The 20,037-nt window shown below is 34.3% G+C and overlaps 1 pseudogene; it reads right to left on the reverse strand.

Annotated features, from left to right (window-relative positions):
- Positions 1-14,014: 14,014 nt before the first annotated feature.
- LOC136227123 (geranylgeranyl pyrophosphate synthase, chloroplastic-like) lies at positions 14,015-14,872 on the reverse strand (annotated as a pseudogene).
- Between the last annotated feature and the right edge of the window lie 5,165 nt (positions 14,873-20,037).

The raw sequence follows: 20,037 nt of genomic DNA on the forward strand, positions 1-20,037 counted from the left end.
TGAAAAGAACAACAACAGATTGATGCTGCTATCTCACGAGAATCAGCTAGAATAAGACCGAACACAGAGAAATCTTCATCATGTCCTTGATTCAACGAGTTTATTACGGTTTGTGCATCTCCCTCCACGCAAATTATACTGTCTCCCCGTGTTTTAATCCAGCTTAACGCCTCCCTACATGACATAGCTTCGGCTAGTTCCGGGGTAAACTGACCTTCGATTTTCATGTACCTAGCCGCTATGAATGAGCCATTGCTGTTTCTAATCACTGCACCGATACCGATATGATTTATCCCTGGTCTAACCGATGCATCGAAATTCATTTTGAGACCATGTAATGGCGGCGTCCAGCAGATCGTCGGATTTGGAGTAGGAGGGCAACTGATCATGTTATTCATCGCCTGCGCTCCTCGCCATTGAAGGAGAAAAGAAGTTGCCCGGCTCGCTATCTCCCTGATCACTGCTGATTTATTATTCCAAATTTTCTGATTACGCCAATACCAAATATACCAGATTAGAGTTGCCCATTGTCCCGCCAACTCCGGTGAGTCTTCATTAACTGCTAATGACCACCACTGATTGAAATCCGGTGGGAATTTTGTGCGGTGTTGAGCTAATGTAGATGCATTCCAGATTTGAGCCGTCACCGTGCAATTTAAAAATAAATGGGATATCGATTCGTCTTGTATTTGACAGAATGGGCAACGGAGATCCGTATCAACACGACGGTTGTAGAGAGTTACCTTTGTTGGGATTATGTTCCAGGTTGCACGCCATAGGAAATTTTTCACCTTCGGGGGACAAGATAATCGCCATATCTTACTCCACGGAGCCATCCTCACCGCCTCCGGGGGGCTTGGAAGAGCTTCTGTTAATTGGAAATAAGCTGTTTTTACACTATACATCCCTTTCTTATCTCTCCGCCAACATATTTGATTTTGCCTATCACACGAGGAGATTGGCAGTTGTATTATACATTGTCGATCTTCACCTGTTAAAAATTTGGGATTTATATTGGGGTTTAAACTTTTTAAATTAGGTGTAAAAACATATTTTATTTGGTATATAAATTCATAAAATTCTAAACCTTACTAAATATATCGTAAACCCTTAATTTATGAACTTTAATCCTTAAAATATATTAAAAGTGATGATTTTATTAGTTTGATATAATTTAAAGTATTATTTGACATAATTGTAGATAAGTTTTTAAAAGTGAATTTCTATGTAAATTTTCCAAAAATAAATCAGGTTTGGTGAATTTGTAAAGAGAGGTTCATAGTTTAAAAGTTTGGCACTTAGAGGGTGTTTGGTTCGGGGTCTTCAGGAATGGGAATGGGAATGGGAGTTGTTTGTTTAAAAAAAACTCATTCTCTTTACCCATTTTAGATTATGGGTTCACCTCACTTTAAGTTAGCTCATTACCCCATGCCTTGTAGGGAATTGGATTCCCTTTACCTCATTCTCTTTTCTAAACATATCCAAACACATAGGGAAATTAATGTTTATTCTTTTTCTTTCCTTTAGTTTCCCTTTCTTGATTCATTTTCCCTTACCCCTTGTGAACTAAACGCCCCCTTAGAATCTGTATTTTGATTAGTTTACAAATTGAGACATTCAATAAAAAAAAAAATTATCATGGCTATTACTCTAAAAGGGAACGGTTTGGAAGAATTAAAAAAAAAAAACTGGATTTACAAATTGCCTCGTATAATTTGTAAATTAACTAAATCATGGGTATTATTTGATCAAAAAATTAACTCATAATTTTTTTTACTGCAAACATCACGAACCTCAAATCCATGTTTATAAACTTTCAACTTTTCTAAAATCTCTACTTAAAGTATATGAACTTCAACTTTAACTTTTTAGAGGGTCATAGATCACTTTAAACAAATTAAGATGGTAAATAAGATATTCTAAAAGTAAATGGATGCAGTTACTTTTTAGGAAAAGTACAAAGAGTAGGCATGTTCAAGGTCGGGTACCGATCCAACCTATACAGGTTCGTGTCCGCTGGGAGTTTTAAAAAAAACCATTACAACTAACTTTTTAAATTACCCAAAAACTGCAATTGACTCCCTGAATTTTAAAACATTACAATTAACTTTTTCGTTTCTTTAGAACAAATAACCTTTCAAATAGGTTAATATCTGTTATTTTGGGGTTTTTTTTTTTTTTTTTTTGCATTTTCGTTAATGTATCAGCAGCTTAGTTAGATGTAGCAGCAGATATTTTAGACATCTTTTATCTCTGTTGTAATATTATGTTGAATGTTTTTTGGGTTTAGATATTATTTGATAGGTTATTTGTTCCAAATAAACAACTTGAAAGTTTATTTGTCCAAATGAATAAATTAAATGAGTTAGTTATAACATTTTGAAGTTTAGAATTTACTTGCAGCTGAAAAAATGGGGATGTATTAAGCCAAATATAGGGTGCGTTTAGCCACTTGTTGTTTGTTGTTCCTATTTGTTGGTTCATGCTCTTGTTTGTTGTTTGCTATTTGTCTTTGGAAATGCTGCTTTTTCAAAAAGCAGAGATTTTCTGCTTTTGTAAAAAACTACTTTTCAACTGTAAAAAGCAAACAAAAAGTGTCTAACGAACCACCTAAAACTCTGTTTTTTAAAGTGAAAAGACAAACAGAAAATGAAAAGTAGGTAACCAAACATCCTTATAATCTATTTGGTGCGAGAGTATATATTTATTTATTTATTGGTTTTTAAGAGGTACGAGATTCACTATTTAATGCGTCGTGAATCCAACATGTTTGAGCCTTCACCAATAAAATCTCAATATCTAAAAAACGTAAAAGATGAATCAACACTTTTATACATCTTACCAAATGAGCAGAAACAGAGGATAATATATAGCCTTTTATTTAATATCTACTAGACTACTATTATATTCACAATTCCAAGTTGTTTGCGATAATAATAAAAAAAAATGTTTTAGTGGTAAGGTTATTTCAAAAACAAGTTATTTGGAATGTGAATCCTTTGTCCAAAATGGGAAATAATTTATTTTATTTAAAGACTTTTACTACTTTATTTGATACGCTTGCAATGTGCAATATATAATGAATTTTATAAAACAACCAACCTTGTTAATTAATTATAATTTTAAAAAAAATTATAAACCTTGTTAATTAGAATTGATAAATTATCCTTTCAAAAAAAATTTGATAAATCATATTCAATGATTTCTCAACTTTATTATTACTTTCATTATAGTTCCTAGTCTTCAAAACGTACATTATGACTCCTATACTTTGCATTTATTAATATAGTAGTCCACTTATTATTGATCAAGTACTACTCATAATAGGTAAGAAAACTGATGGAAATGATATTTTAAGCAATTTTAATTCTTAAAATTGTTGGTTTTGAAGTTATTTAGATGTTGTTTACGTAAGAGAGAAAACTAGTTGTTTAGAGAGCGGAAACTCCAAAAATTGTGTTTGGAAAAATTGAAAATGATGGTTCCATAAGATATGTGGTTATAAACAACTTTAATTCTTGAGCTTTCTATTTTGAGATCGTCATTGATTTTTTTTTTACTCGGTCAACGATAAAATTAGTCATTATGTTAATTAATAAAATGCAAAGTTGATGGATTTATAATGTTTGATTTTAAAATTCAAACGCGATAATCAAAATAAAGATAAAATTGAGGGACCATAAATATAATTTACCAGAGGATTAAATTAATTATGTGCATGTTTGGTGTATCCATTGTTTGCTGTTGGAAAAAAGTTGTTTTTCCAAAAAGCATTGATTCTCAGCTTTTGTACAAAACTAATTTCAACTATAAAAAACAAACAATATATGTCTAATGAAACACCTAAAACTCTCTCTTTTAAAATAAAAAGACAAACATGGGGAAAAAAGTAGATAATCAAACACCTCCAAATCTACAATATTATCAAACTTAAACGTATTTATTTCTTTCCATTTTTTCTCTAAGTAAATTTAAATAATTTTGAAGAAATTTATAGCATACTAAATCCGAATATAAAACACATGTTATTGCGCTATCTTTTGTAGCGATGATAATTTGTTGTGATGATTGTAGCGGAAGTGTGAAAACCACGATCTCGTATTAGCAATCTCACAACTCCTACGATGAAGTTGTTCGAGAGGAAACACAATTAATCCATGAACTAAGAACATACGAGAGAGAGAAGGGAAGTGGAAGCTGGACCTGTGCACGGGTTCATGTACCTGCCCGACCCGCTCATGCTTTTCTCTAAGCTGGACTTGGATAAGAAAAATTGACCTTACACACAGTCGGACCAGACCTGCTAAAACCTGCCTATTACTTGGACGAGCTTGGTATTTATATAAATAACATAAATTGGCTCGGCCAGTCCCATCCTATCAAATATTAATTATTAAATTTATATATTTATATATTAAATATTTATTTTTAAGTATATATATATTTTATTTTTTATTATAAAAAATTATATATTCTATTTGAAGTGGCTTATGTGGCCTGAGGTTGGAATTTTATTTTTAAGTCCGAGTCTATCTAAATTAACAATGGACTCTACTAGTTGTAGGCTAAGTATTTTTAAACAAGTCTAATGGCAGCTTGAAGAGGGAGAGACACTGGCAAGCTTCTCTCTGTATTGTGTCTAGAATTTGGTAAGTGATTTAGCTGTTAATTAGAGCAAATCCTAATTGTATACCTAAACCATGGATCTGACACATTTGAAGTACTGGCAGATAAATATTCGGTCCGAATATTTACTACAAATTCATTTCATATTGGTAAGACATCTTTTAAGGTGACTTCTCTTCCAATATTACATACTTAAAAAGGTGTTTGTTTCAGCTTTTCGGATGAGCGTTTAACGTTTCGCTCCAAACCGCAAGAAATATAGTGTTTCACTCCAAACCGCAGGAAATATAGGGTTTGATTAGGTTTATATACCGCAACGTTTAGCATTTTCTCTAGAAGCTGCAACGTTTTGGAGTTTTTCACAAAAATCTTCTATTTGGAGCTTTTCGTAAACAGCTCTTTATAGTTATTTGTTATTGACAAAATTATCCTTCTCTATAAAATATATTTCTTCTTTAACATTTTTTATATTTCTACAACATAATTACCGGAAGAACAATGTTTTGTTGCAATCAATAAAAAAAAGTTATTTTTTATTTTTTATATAGATTATTTTTATTAATTTATGTAGCACAATTTTTATTTTATAATATGATAAGATGCAAAAATACCTTTAACGTTTATAGCCTAAATCCCTTTGATGAATCCGGGTAAAGTACTTGAATCGGGCTTGCTAATATGTAATGGTCGGTTGCCTCTCCTAGTAAGCGGGAAGGTTGAATTGACTTCTATGAGCAATTTTATCCTTAACGTCTAAAATGGTACAATTATACCCCTAACGTTGGTAGCCAATAGCAATTTACTTCTAACATTGATAAGTTGGGTCAATTTGAGAAATAATTCATCAAACTGTCTTCTTGGTCATTAATATTGTCATCTACACTTCAAATGTGCATTATTTTATCATCATTAATAACATATCACAAACATATAATTTATTTGTTGATTAATTTAAAACATATCCATATTAAACATTTTAAATCTGCACAGCAACAGTTCAATATAATTTTACCAAACACTAATAATTAAACAGCTAATAACAAACAACTAACAGTAACAGCTAATAGGGTATTGCAGCTGCAAACAGCTAACAGCAACCGCAACAGCTATTAGTTAACAGCTGAACCAAACAGACCCTTAAGTACATATGTTAATAGTTTGGCATGTTTGGTTTAGGTGTTAGCTAACAGATGTTGTTGTTGCTGTTGTTGTTAGTTGTTTGCGGTTGCAGTAAGCTATTTGTTGTTGTTGTTAGTTGTTTGTTATTAGCTGTTTATTATTGGTAAAATTATATTGAAATGTTGTTGTTAGTATATAAAATGTCTAATACGGGCATGTTTTAAATTAGTCAACAAATAAAATAAAAAATATATTGCACAAATTAATAAAAATAATTTTAATAAATAAAAAAAAAATTCTTCCGGCAATGATGCTATAGAAATAGAAATATTATTAAAGAATAAACATATTTTGTGAAAATAAGAAGGATAATTTTGTCAATAGTAAATAACTACAAACAGTTGTTCATGAAAAACTCCAAAAGTAAGTTTTTCGTGAAAAGCTCCAGAACGTTGCAGTTTCCATAGAAAATGTTAAACGCTACTGTTATATAAAGTTAACCAAACGTTACATTTCATGCGGTTTGGAGTGAAATGTTAAACGCTCCTCTGAAAAGCTAACAAATACCCCTTAGTTTGAGAGGTTCATGAATGGATTAAGGATAAAATTTTCGAGTATTACCCGTTGAAAAGCTCCAGAACGACAATTTTAAGGATTCAAGATTCATTAAGGGGGTACTTATCATATTGATATTTTTTTTTAGTATTTTTACGTATAAAAATCTCGTTCACATTTTTCATAGAATTTTCAGCGTTTTCCGACGATGAGTGAATACACAAACCCTCTAAAATCTCTGTATCCGTCCCCGGTTCGCCTCTAAAGAAGAGTAAATGATATGGCATGCATTTATATGAAGAAGAAATTATTATTATTGAAAAATGGATTTACGACAATTTTATGAAGATCAATGGAAATAGTGGTTGAAAGTGATAGACAGAGTCTGTTGCAAGGCACGTTACAAGAAAATAAAGAAAACAAGCTTAATTATATTGAGAAAAAGAATCAGATTCTCTAGAGCTTTTTTCTAAAAATATTTTAATAGAAAATGGCCTATTCTTTTAGGATTCTACTGTTATAGTTTTTTGTTTTTTTTGAATCAAAAAAATTAATGAATTAATCAATGTGCCTTAATTGGCAAGTGTTCAACAAATCAATAGAAACGAAACTCGGTAAAGAATAAAAGAATGTGGGACAAGTAATAAAACGAGAAGACTGTACAATAGCATGAGCCAATCCGTTAGCTTGTCGCCTGATCCAAATGACTGAGTAATGGTCATTTACTATTAAGATTGCCCGACATTGAGCAATGATGTCTCCTAGCTCTGAATCATCCGCTTTGTTTCCGTTAACCGCTTCGACAATCTGTTTAGCGTCCGATTCAAAGACAACTTCTTTGAGGTTATGGCTTACTGTCCATTGCATTGCCTGAAGGAGAGCGGTTGCTTCACATTCCTGCACCGTTGGACAGCATGATAATTTTTTCGCCCTCCCCATGACAAAATTGCCACCAGAATCGCGGACAGCAGCTCCACATCCCGCCATTTCCGTGTTGCTGAATTTTGCAGCATCTGTGCAGCACGAATAAACTCCAGGATCTGGCGGGTGCCAACTACTGCATTTGCGGGGGATTGAGCTCGCGCCCAATCACTCAACGTACAGGCAGCGATCCAATCGACTTTGACCGGTTCCGTTACCTCCTGGTTCCAAAGCCTATTGTTTCGGGCTTTCCATAGGCTCCATAGCCGCATCATGAAGGTCGCCCCCAAGTTCGGCGATAGCGAATTTAAAACCCTGCAAAACCAGACAGATAGGTTAGTTGCCTCCTCTGAAGCCGCTGATATCTTCTCCAGTAAACCCGCTAGCTGCCATACTTGTCTCGAGGGGCTGCATTCAATAAACACATGCCACGCATCCTCCCATGGGCCATTACAGACCACGCAATTACTAATAGTTTGAATCCCTTTCTGTTGGAGTCTAACGTGGGTAGGAAGGCAGCCTCTTGCTAGTTGCCATGCGAAATACCGGACTTTATGAGGAACCTCTGCATACCAGACCCTCTTCCACGCACCACTTACATGATGCCTTTCGGAACCTTCCATCGTTCCCGCTAACCGGTATGCACTCTTGACAGAATATCTCCCCGAGGGGTGAGCCGACCATACAATACTATCTTTTGTGAGTGCATTATGACCCGGAAGCCTGTTCATCTTCCGAATATCTCTTTCAGTGAACAATTCTTCTAAAAGTTCAAAGTCCCATTCGCGTGAATTCGGAATGAATAAATCACATACCTTTAAATTTTCTAGTCCCTCAATCATCGGTGTTTGAACAAACCCGCTATCCTCATCCCTTAGCCAACGATCCCTCCATACATTCACACTGCTCCCATCTCCAATTTTCCATCTGACTCCCTCCTTGACTATTAACTGAGAACTCCAAATGCTTCGCCATATGAAACTAGGTGAATGCCCTAACACGGCTCCCATAAAGTCCCCTTTTGGGTAATATTTAGCTTTGTAAATTCTGCTGACTAGCGAAGATGGATTGGAGAACAGTCGCCACCCCTGTTTTCCCAACATAGCAAGGTTAAATGCAGTGAAATTTTTGAAATTGAGGTCCCCAAACAGCTTTGGGGCGCATAAGCGGTCCCATGACATCCAATTGATCCCCCTTTCACCCGACTTCTTATTCCCCCACCAAAAGGAGTTTAACATTTTCTGAAGTTCATCAGCAGTAGAAACAGGGAGAAGGAAGACACTCATAAAGTAGATAGGGATAGCTTGGCCAGCCGCTCTAATAAGGGTAGCCTTACCTGCTTTAGACACACCTTTTCCTCTCCATCTTTGTAAACGTTGCCAAAGCATGTCCCTGAAGTGAGCAAAAATGGCCTTTTTAGTTCTTCCTACCAAGGACGGAAGGCCCAAGTATCTTCCAGTGTTCAATGTCTGTGTAATCCCGAGGATTGCCGAAATCCCAGTAGCCAATTCAGGTGCAGTGTTGCGGCTGAACATGATTCCGGATTTTGAGAGATTGATAGCCTGACCTGAAGCCTTTTCATAAGTACTGAGGAGCTCCTTCAGAGTCCTGGCTTCCGCAATATTGGCCTGACAGAAAAGGAATGCGTCATCGGCAAACAGAAGGTGCGTAATAGTTGGAGCGCCCCTAGCAACCCGACATCCATGAAGCTGACCCTAAATTTCTGCCTTTCGTAACAAAGCCGTCAATCCCTCCACACAGATAAGGAATAGATACGGGGATAAGGGGTCTCCCTGCCTTAGACCTCTCTTGGGGATAATAGAGCCAATAAGTGCATCATTAACCTTAACCATGTACTGCACTGATGTCACACATAACATGATTAATTTAATCCACTTGTCGTCAAAACCTATTGTGGTCATCATACCCTGTAAGTAATTCCAGTCCACCCTATCATAGGCTTTGCTCATATCAACTTTAACTGCCACATCCCCTTTCTTTTTACTGCAATTCCCATTTATACTGTGGATAACTTCAAATGCAATCAGGACATTATCATGAATAGACCTCCCTTTTATGAAAGCTGACTGGTTATCAGAAATTAAGGAAGGGAGGATAGATTTGAGTCTAGTAGCCAGAACCTTGGATATAATCTTAAAAATGACGTTGCAAAGCGCGATAGGCCTAAGTTCTGTCATATCAGTGGGGTTTTCAATCTTAGGGATTAGAGTTATGACGGTATTATTAATCCCAGGAGGGAACGTACCTTGTTCAAGCCATAGTGATCCTGCAGTAAAGATCTCATCACCAATCAAATCCCAAAAATGCTGATAGAAGCCCGGGTTAAAGCCGTCTGGCCCCGGGGCTTTTTCAGGATGCATCTCAAATAAGGCACGGCGAAACTCTTCTTTGGTAAACGGCTGACCGAGATGCTTCCGGTGTTTCAGCTCCCCTTCTTCTTTTCCTTTCATCGATTACCTCAATCCCTACTTCCGGCTGTTTCCCTTTCTGAACCGCCTCCCTTATTGTTCCTTGCTCAAAGATGCTAGTCCCAAAGTTCCGGGCTAGGTGTCGAAGATTCTGTCTCGGAATTGAGTGAGGTGGATTAGTCTGGTTCTGCTCATTCACTATCATAGTTGGAGCTTGTTGGGAATTCTTAGATGCCCCTTCTTCTTCTCTCAACCAGCGCTCGCCCCCTAACAAATTCATACGCCTGGCTGGTGCCCTGAGCGAAACATCCCAGTTCCTGATCAGCTCCTCTTCCGAGCTTTGAAAGAAAATTTCACAGTGTCTATCTAAGTGGCCTATAAGACCACATATGAAACAGAAGGTTGGAAGCTTCTCATAGCGGAACTTCACTGTAATCCATTCCCCTCCAGCTCGTCTAACTTTCTTTTCCTTTGGCAGAGGCTTCCTTATATCAATCCGAACTTTCATTCTGGCAAAGCCCTGATCATAATTCCGTTTGTTTTTCTCGTCGGAAGCCACATATTCTCCCACAAAATTGCCCAGCGCTTGTACCACTACTTCAGATGAAAGATTTGCTGGAAGCCCGTGAGCCTGGACCCAGAAATTCACATGAGTCATCGGCGCTTCGGATGGAATTTCCCCCTCTTGTAATGCATGTAATATCAGCAGATGATTGTCAAAAGTCCAAGGTCCGTTCTCGATAACCCACTTCAGATCAAAAGGATGAAAAAAACGAAACAGAAGAAGTTTTCCTCCAAGTTCTAAAATCGCCATACCTTTGCCTGGCCTCCACAGGCTAGCCATCCGGTGTTTGAAAATCTCGAAGTTGAAGTTCCTGTCCGTCACCAACGAACCGACCAGACAGAATTTGTAATCGATTGAATTAACTCCTTCTGCCTCCCTGAACTCGAAACCATCTTCTACTATTGTTAAATTCTGAAATTGGCCTTCCATCTTGGTTTTGCGAAAACAACACCGGTAAGACAAGACGCCTTCGCCGTGGTGGGGGCGGCGAATCGGAGTCGGAGTAAAGAGAATAGTGAACCCTAGAAATTCCAGCGGCGGCGATAAAAGCTCTCAAAAGGAGCAAGCTCTCAGCAGGAGCAGATATTGATATCAAATGCATTAACACTTAGATATCGAAAAGCATTCTAAACGAAATATTAGGAAATGGTCAAATAGAAATCCTCAATCAAAGCACATGTCCGCAAATGGTTTCACATTCAGTTTCCAAATCCTTACTGTTATAGTTTTTGTCTAGTGGGAAGCAGAAATTGAAATTAAATATTAAAGTCAAAATCATTTAATAAAACGCAACTAATCTCATATATTCTCTTCTGTCCATACAAAAATGTCTTCACCTTCAACTATAGTTAATTAATCTATATCTATACTATATATAATTACGGAAGCAGAGAAAAAAGAGAAGAAATGTTTTAGAAGTCTTTTTGATGAGTTGTCAACGTAGTAAAAAATCAGATTAAAAATATTTAAGTAATTAAAAATAAATATTTAATTAATTAAAAATAACAAATTTATATTTATAATATATTAAATAATTACTAGCCTATTAATTAAAATAATAAAAGAAAGCAAGAGTTACGGAAAGATGAAAAAACACAAAGCAAAGGAAATCCAAAAGTCACAAATAAGCTTCTATATAAAGCATGATAGATAGTATTCCACCATTATATTCATTGGTCACGATAGATAGTATTATATTTCTGAAGGTAAATATTCGATTTTTTTCATATGTTGTAGTTATTTTGTTCTCAATTATGTTGTTGTTTTATTTTTATTAAACAAAAGTTGTTGTTGTTTTATTTTTATTAAACAAAAGTTGTTATAGTTTCATCTTTCAGATTCATTTCTGTTGTTACCCAGGTTCTATACCTCTCGTTATCTTATCCATGTTTTCTTTTTTATTTGTTTTTTTTTTTCTAAACTGATAGCTTCAATTGAAGAAATCCGACAGAAATAGAAGATGCATGAAACAACTAAAACTGGAAAACACAAAAGTGTCAAAAATTACAAGAAATTCTTATGTTTCTCAAGGTAATTATTCGATTTTTTTTCATATGTTGTAGTTATTTTTGTTCTCAATTGTGTTGTTTTCTTTTTATTAAACAATAGTTGTTATAGTTTCATTTTTTAGAGATAAAATTCCATTTATGTCGTTACCCAGGTTCCATACCTCTCGCTACCTTATCCATGTTTTCTTTTTTATTTGTCTTTTTTTTTAAATGACTAAAATAAAGATTTTGTAAATTTGTATTCTTTTTTAGTATATGTTGCTAGGTGTTATTGTTTCGATTGCTAAGTCTTAACTAAAATTTAGATTTTCGGCTTTATATGAACTCAATTTTTGGCCTTCTCAATTCTACTGTTGTTTTATTTTTATTAAACAATTGTTGTTATAGTTTCATCTTTCAGAGATGAAATTCCATTTCTGTCGTTATCCAGATTCCATACCTCTCGCTACCTTATCCATGTTTTCTTTTTTATTTATTTATTTTCTAAAATGACTAAAATAAAGATTTTGTATATTTGCATTCTTTTTTAGTATATGTTCCTAGGTGTTATCGTTTTGATTGTTAACTCTAACTAAAATTTAGATTTTCGGCTTTTTATTAACTCAATTTTTAGTTTTAATTGAAGTTAGATTAATTTTTCTAATTCGGAACATGTTGAAATCCACTCATTTTTTTTAGTTTGAGTTTAGCTAATTGATATGGATTGTATTTTTTATTTTTATGCATTTTGGTACAAATAGATATAAAGTTTCACACGATAGTTGTTCATTGAAGTTTGAGACATATTAAATGAAATATTAAAGAGATATTGGAATATTATACTTACAATGAAGTTTGTTTCAATATAAATTATGTTATATTATTATTATTATTATCAAGAAGTTATTTTTTCCCAATTTTCTAGACAAGGAGATTGTAAGCGTCTAATACGCTTGATAAGATGTTTATTCTTGAAGAATGTCGATTATGCTAGATATGAATTCAAAATCAAGGTAAATAAAAATAAATTTTGATGCTAAAAAATGTACATTAATTATGGATATTGAGATAATTGCTTTTGCAACATTGGCTTATATAATTTTTAACTATTATATTATGGTTCGTACAAAATTGTTAGTATTTCAAGAGTTTTTAACAGATGAAAATGAAATATGATCATAGGACAAATTATTGAAAAATATTAATTAAGAAAATATTATTATTTGAATCTCTTCAAATTCTCAAATGTTGAGCATAATGATTCTAATTAATATAATTAATTTCACATATTAATTATAAAACGTTTTTTTTTTGTACTGAGTGGTTACAATTGCGATTTAATTCTATTTAACTAAAACTAATTTATGGACTTAATACTTCATTAAGAAAAAATAAAATGTTTAATTAATGGGCAAAAAAATATTTTCACTCTCCTCTTTATTCGCTTATGTCTCGACATTCTCTCTTATTTTCAAAAAAAAAACCGAGAGGAAGATGGATCTCTCCTAATTATCTTTTTCGCCCCTTCATTTTTTTTTCAATTCTTTTGTTTGTTTTTCTTACTTACAAAATTCAAGAATATATAATTATTAGAAAATATTAATAAAGTCAAATAAGTGATATCTGCGAGTATGGCTGATATTCTATATAGTGAAAGAATGAAGAACAAATTGATCGAATGTCTTGATGAGATGGTACGAGATAAAAATAGGAGAAATCATCATCTTAAACTGATTCAATTAGATATATTGGGTTATTGTAGCAGAATGAATAATTGAATTCGAATACTTGGTGGTCATGAAATTCCATCAACCAAAATAATTATCATCAAGATGAATTTGTGACCAATTCTTACGAATTTTATTTTTTTATATGTAACATATTGAATTGATAAAGTTTCTTCATATGCAACATTAGAAAAGTATTGATTGTAATAGTTTATAGAATAATATATTGATGTTGCTTCCATTTTAACATAGATTGTAGGGATAAGTACAAAAAAAATGCATGTGGTATACCGGATTTGCGAACTGGGACCTATGGTTTTTTTTTTTTTTACAAACTCAGGTCTGTGCTACACGCCGTTAGCAAACAGAGGAAAATTGACTAACGGTGTTAAAATTCAAAGCGAAAAGAGTTAATTTGGTCCTTATATTTATTTATTTTATAAATTAACACCCTTAATTATCTAATTATCACAAATAAACCCCAAAATTAAAAATAAAAATCAAAAATACCATCTTACATCTCTTTTTAATTTTTAATTTTCCTTCTTCTTTCTCTCTCTTCTCTCTACCATCTTCCATCTCTTTTTAATTTTTAATTTTCCTCCTCCTCCTCCTCCTTCTTCTTCTTCTTCTTCTTGCCTTTTCAGAATCAAATTCATCCAACTGTTCTTGAGCTTCCTTATTCAATTTCTCTGCAAATTCCCTTGATTTCTCAATCCCCATAAGTTTAGGATAAGTTACCTTATCAGCCACCAAATCTTTCCCCGCAGTTTTCCCCAATTCCTCTGATGATTTCGTAACATCCAAAATATCATCCACAACTTGAAACAACAACCCAATTCCTCTCGCATATTTCCTCAATTTCTCAACCTGTTCATCCGTTCCTCCCCCCAAAATCGCCCCCAAAACCACCGCAGCTTCAAGCAATTTAGCAGTTTTATGCACATGAATGAACTCAAGCGTCTCTAAACTCACTTCTGAAACTCTCTCAGAACTTATATCAACCACCTGGCCTACAACTAAACCTTTCGCCCCAATCGCTCTCGCCAATTCCCCAATTGCTCTCACAATCCTCCCCGACGACACATTTACAGTGGACACCGCAATGTGCTCGAATGCGAATGATAATAGCGCATCTCCGGCGAGAACTGCTACGTCGTCTCCGAACACGATGTCATTTGTAGGTTTCCCTCAGCGGAGATCATCGTTGTCCATACACGGGAGGTCATCGTGGATTAATGACATCGTGTGAATCATTTCCACCGCACAAGCAGCTGGCATCGCGATTGAATCGGTTCCTCCGACGAGTTCACACACGGCTAAGCAGAGAACCGGGCGGACTCTTTTTCCGCCGGCCAAGAGAGAATACCGCATAGATTCGTGGATTTTTGCGGGTTCTCGGAGGGAAACAGCGGTGTCTAAAGCGTGATGAACGGAAGTGGCTTTTTGGAGCATGTAGGATTTGAAATCGAAGAAGAAGAAGAAGAAAAAAAATTAAAAATTAAAAAGAGATGGAAGATGGTAGAGAGAAGAGAGAGAAAGAAGAAGGAAAATTAAAAATTAAAAAGAGATGGAAGATGGTGTTTTTTATTTTTATTTTTAATTTTGGGGTTTATTTGTGATAATTAGATAATTAGGGGTGTTAATTTATAAAATAAATAAATATAAGGATCAAATTAACTCTTTTCGCTTTGAATTTTAACATCGTTAGTCAATTTTGCCTCTGTTTGCTAACGGCGTGTAGCACAGACCTGAGTTTGTAAAAAAAAAACCACAGGTCCCAGTTCGCAAATCCGGTATACCACAGGCATTTTTCCTAGATTGTAATTCTTTTGTATCGTAGATATAATATTTAATTTTAATTGTAGTTTAATTCAATTTTTGTTTAACATATATTGTAATTCTTTTGTATCGTAAATATAATATTTAAATTTAATTATAGTTTAATTCAATTTTTGGTTTTTTATTATATTCTAATATATTTCTTAATTAATCTGCTATTTTATTATTATTTTTTCACAGAATATTTGGAATATAAAAATGTATTAAAATTCCTAAAAAGTACAAATCATCGAATTTTGTAAAAATAAATAAATCATTCATCTTTAGTTAAAATTCTATAAAAAAAATAGTCAATTATTTTTAAAATTAATTTAATTTGAATTATCATTAAAATATATATATTAATTTCAAATATACATAATATAAAAAAATTTCATAGCATGATATAAAATTATTTAAAAGTAAATATGTCAATTTATTTATTTATCTAAATTATATAAAAGTTTCATACCTCGTGCATCGCACGTGGTTTCGACTAGTTAATTAACTAATTGCTAAGAATGTAGCATTATTTCTTTTCATTTTTTAGAAAGAAAAAAAATACTAATGTATTAATAGTAAAAAAATCAGTAATTTAAAAAAAATAGTAAAAAAATCAGTAACAATTATAGATTTTAGTAACCAAAGACTTAAATCTCAGTAAATTACGCCGAGAAAAAGAAACTTGACTAACACATTTGCTATCCTATTAAAAGACTAAGTCAACTGTTAAAAGACTCAATCACGTTTGAGTTAATTCTCAACCCCCTCCCCCCTCTTAATTCAAATCTGTAAACACCAAGTCGAGACCTAAAATAAACATATTTTTTCACGAGGAAGAGACTTAGTGAGGACGTCTGCAACTTTCTCCTATGTGTTGAAGTAAAATAAACCAATTTTTCCTTTCATTTACAAATTCTCTAATGAAGTGGACATGAATCCTGATATGCTTGGTTCTACTATGGAAAGTTTGATTTTTAGTCATGAAAATTGATATTCATTGTCACAAAAAAAATCTGAGTTGCTTCTCTATGTTCATGACCAAGTTCTTCAAGAATTTTCTCATCCATAGAGCCTGACATGATGTTGAAGTTGCAACTACATATTCACTTTCTAAAGATGAGAATGCCATTATTACTTTTTTAGCTCCAACAAATGGCACTTGAACTAAGATTGAAGTAAAACTTGTTGTACTCTTCCGATCAATCAAGCAACTGGCCTAATCGTTGTCAGTAAAGCCAATAATGAATTTGAAATTAATAATGTGACTATATCATAAGCCAAAATCAAGTGTTCCAGCAATGTAACATGTGACTCTTTTTGCTATTCCAAGATGATGTTTTGATGGAGAATGTGTGAACCTAGAAATTACCCACATCCAATAAGCAGTATCTGGTCGTGTGTGAGTTAAATATATCAAACCTCCCACCAAGCTTTTGAAATATCTTACATTAGCTCATTCAGTCCCATCTTCAAACTGCAATTCTTCATTCAAATGCATTGGTGTAGCAGCAACTTTACAATTGAGCATGTTAAACCTCTTAAGAAGATCAGTAGCATATTTCTTTTGATAAAAAAAAATCTCATCATCAACTTGTTTCACTTCCAAACCAAGGAAATAATGTAACTCGCTTCTCAAATTTGTTCTTCATATAAACATTGACTTCTTCAATAAAAGAAGAAGAAGCCATGTAAATAATACCATCTACATATAGGCAAACAATAAGAAACTTGTTGCCAGTTTTCTTCAAATAAAGTGTGGGCTCATTTTTTCTTCTCTCAAAGGCACTTTCTTGAAATTAAGAATCAATCTTGTTGTACCACGTGAGGCTTACTTTAAGCCATAGAGAGCTTTCTTCAACATGTACACCTTTTTTTCTTCACCATGAACAACAAATCCATCTGGTCGGGTTACATAATACTCTTCCAACTCACCATTTAAAAAGGCAGACTTAACATCAAATTGATAAATAGTTAACATGAATTGAGTAGCCAAGGCTATAAAAGTTCTCACAATTTCAAGGCGTGCTACATGAGAGAAAACGTCTTTATAGTCGATACCTTGTTGATGTGAGTATCCCTTGACCACAAGTCTCGCCTTGTGTTTTTCAATTTCTCCATCAGAGTTATACTTAATTTTGAATACTCACTTGACTCCAATAGAATTTTTCCCTTCCAGCAGCTCCACCAATTCTAAGGTTGGATTTTTCTTAATTGCCTCCAATTCCTCCTTCATTGCTTTCCACAATTCTTCTTTGTCTTAGCTTCTCCAAAGTTTGTAGGGTCAGATATAGATAAGGCTTGTGGAGCCTCATAAATTTCTTTTAATGGTCTGAGTTTTCCTGGTGGAGTTTCATCATCTAATGAGTTGTTTACATTGGAGTTAGAGGATATGGAGTTTGTTGAGGCTGAATGAACAGAGCTTGTTTGCATATTCTTGATGGATGTTTGAGTCTGTTTCATGAACTACATCATCATGGATTCTAGGTCCGGTTTGTCTTCTTGATGATGCACAGCTAGTTTCTGATATTTCTGGTTGGACGTGGCAGCATGTTGCTGTTGGTATGGTTCTCTCTAGTTGTTCTGAAGATAAGATTGTTGAACAGCTGATTGTCACCCTATGAAAAGTTGGGGTGATTCCTCCACTTAGGGTTGTAGGTATTCGAATAAGGATTGGGTGATTGTCTTGTGATAAAATCACACTGTTCTTTCTGGGATGCTCCCGGCTTTATTCCTAGACAATCAATTGGTCTATGAGAACCATTGCAAAAATCATAGCCATCAAGTGATGACATCTCGTTTAGAATAAGTGTTTGGGCTTGAACAGTAGAGACATTCATCTTCCCTATTGTCTTAACCTGTTGTTCCATGTGAGCGGATAATCTAGTAATAGCGTCATTATTAGAGTCAGTTGGAACTCTCTTCCTATCACTTCACACGGAATGCGAATTGTAACTAGTGTTGACCACCTTCTCTATCAGCTCATACAAAGCTTGTGGCTCTAGTTCTTCTGGATTCCCATTGGTGATAGATTCAATTTGAATTTTATAAGCATTGGTTACGCCATTGTAAAAGTTCTGGACTTGCATCCACATGGGTATCCCATGATTGGGAACCCTTCTCAACAATTCCTTGTATCTTTCCTATGCCTCTGACAATGACTCGTCTTCTTCTTGGTACAAATGAGATACTTCATTTCTTAACTTGATTGCTTGTCTCGGTGGAAAGTATTTCATCAAGAACAGTGTGGACATCTCCTCCCAAGTAGTAATGGGGCCTAGTTGTAGGTTCTTCATCCAATTCTTGGCTTTATCTTTCAGCGAGAAAGGAAATAGCTTTAGCCTGATAATAGCATCACTCTCATTCCTATTGGTTAGAAAGGTGTTGCACATAGTGATGAAATCCTGAATATGGGCATTTGGGTCTTCATTTGGATACCCACAAAACTGAACGGCTATTTAAAGCTTTTGGATCATTGATGCCTTGATTTTGAATAGATGGTTCCCTTCATTGGGTAGGACGATACAGGAAGAATGGCCTTCAGTGAATGGTCTGGAATAATCCTTTATCTGTAACCGCTGATTTCCATTGTTCCGATGGCCATCATTATATGCCTCATTATTTAAATTATCATAATAACCCTCCTCATGATTCTCTGGTCCCTCAGCATTCTCTGGTCCACGATTCTGGTTGTCCATCCTAGCAAGTCTGGTTTGCCGCAATAGCCTTCTTCTCCTCTTATAGGTTCTGTCAATCTCAAAATCCATAGGGAGGATAGGAATACATGTTCTTCGCATCAACAACTAGAAATCGAAACCAAACAGTACTGAACAAACACTTGGTTAGCAGGTAGCTACGCTAAGCATACGAATTCACTTAAACTTAGTCTATCAATCCCCAGCAACGATGCCAAAAACTTGGTGTGTTAGATATAGACTCTAGCAAGTGCACTAGGTCGTGTGTAGTTGGATAAAACCAAGTGTCATTTCCATAGGGATTGAGGTTTAAGTCTAGTGAACAGTTACCTTAACAGCTAGTATTCAATATTTGAGAGTTGTTGAGTGATAATGGAATAAACAAGTAAATAACAGGAAAGATGAAATGGTGTATAACAGATTTAAACAGGTACAGGTCTAGCACTAATCCAAACAGGCAACTGCTTGCACAACTATTTCATTAACTTAAGCATATATAAATTTCCTGGTTCAGGTATGTTTCTTATTTATCACTAAGGACCGGTGTCCCATTTCCAAAGATCCTAAGAATAGAGCCTAACCAAGTGTCTTTGAGTTAAGGTCAATCCAGCATTAAACAACAGAAGGCATTCATAAATGAAACCTCGATATATGGTCATTTTCGTGTCTGTCCATAACAACATATACTAAATGAATGTTTCCACAACTCAGGAGCATTATCATGTCATCCATTGTTGCTACTACATAGACTTGATCTTAATCTAAGCATTTAAACACCTCATTGATAACCATTCATGGATAAAATATGCTTCATTAACAAAACTGTCATACTTACAATCACCATTTATGGCTGGCTAGACCTGCAAAAGTGACTACTCACTCATTGTCATGAGTGAACAGGTTGTTTAGACAAAAAAAAAATGCTCCTTTAAAGGTGAGAGCTTTTAAAACTGTAATAACTTTGTGTCTGAAAGAGAGATCCTTTTCACCAACCACAAAACTAACTATTTATATGAACAAAATTTTACCATAAATAGTAAGGGCAAAAGGTAACTAAATGTTCATTACATCAAAACAAATGAATCTAAACCC

This window comes from Euphorbia lathyris, chromosome 4 (assembly GCF_963576675.1).
Source record: "Euphorbia lathyris chromosome 4, ddEupLath1.1, whole genome shotgun sequence".
NCBI lineage: Eukaryota > Viridiplantae > Streptophyta > Magnoliopsida > Malpighiales > Euphorbiaceae > Euphorbia > Euphorbia lathyris.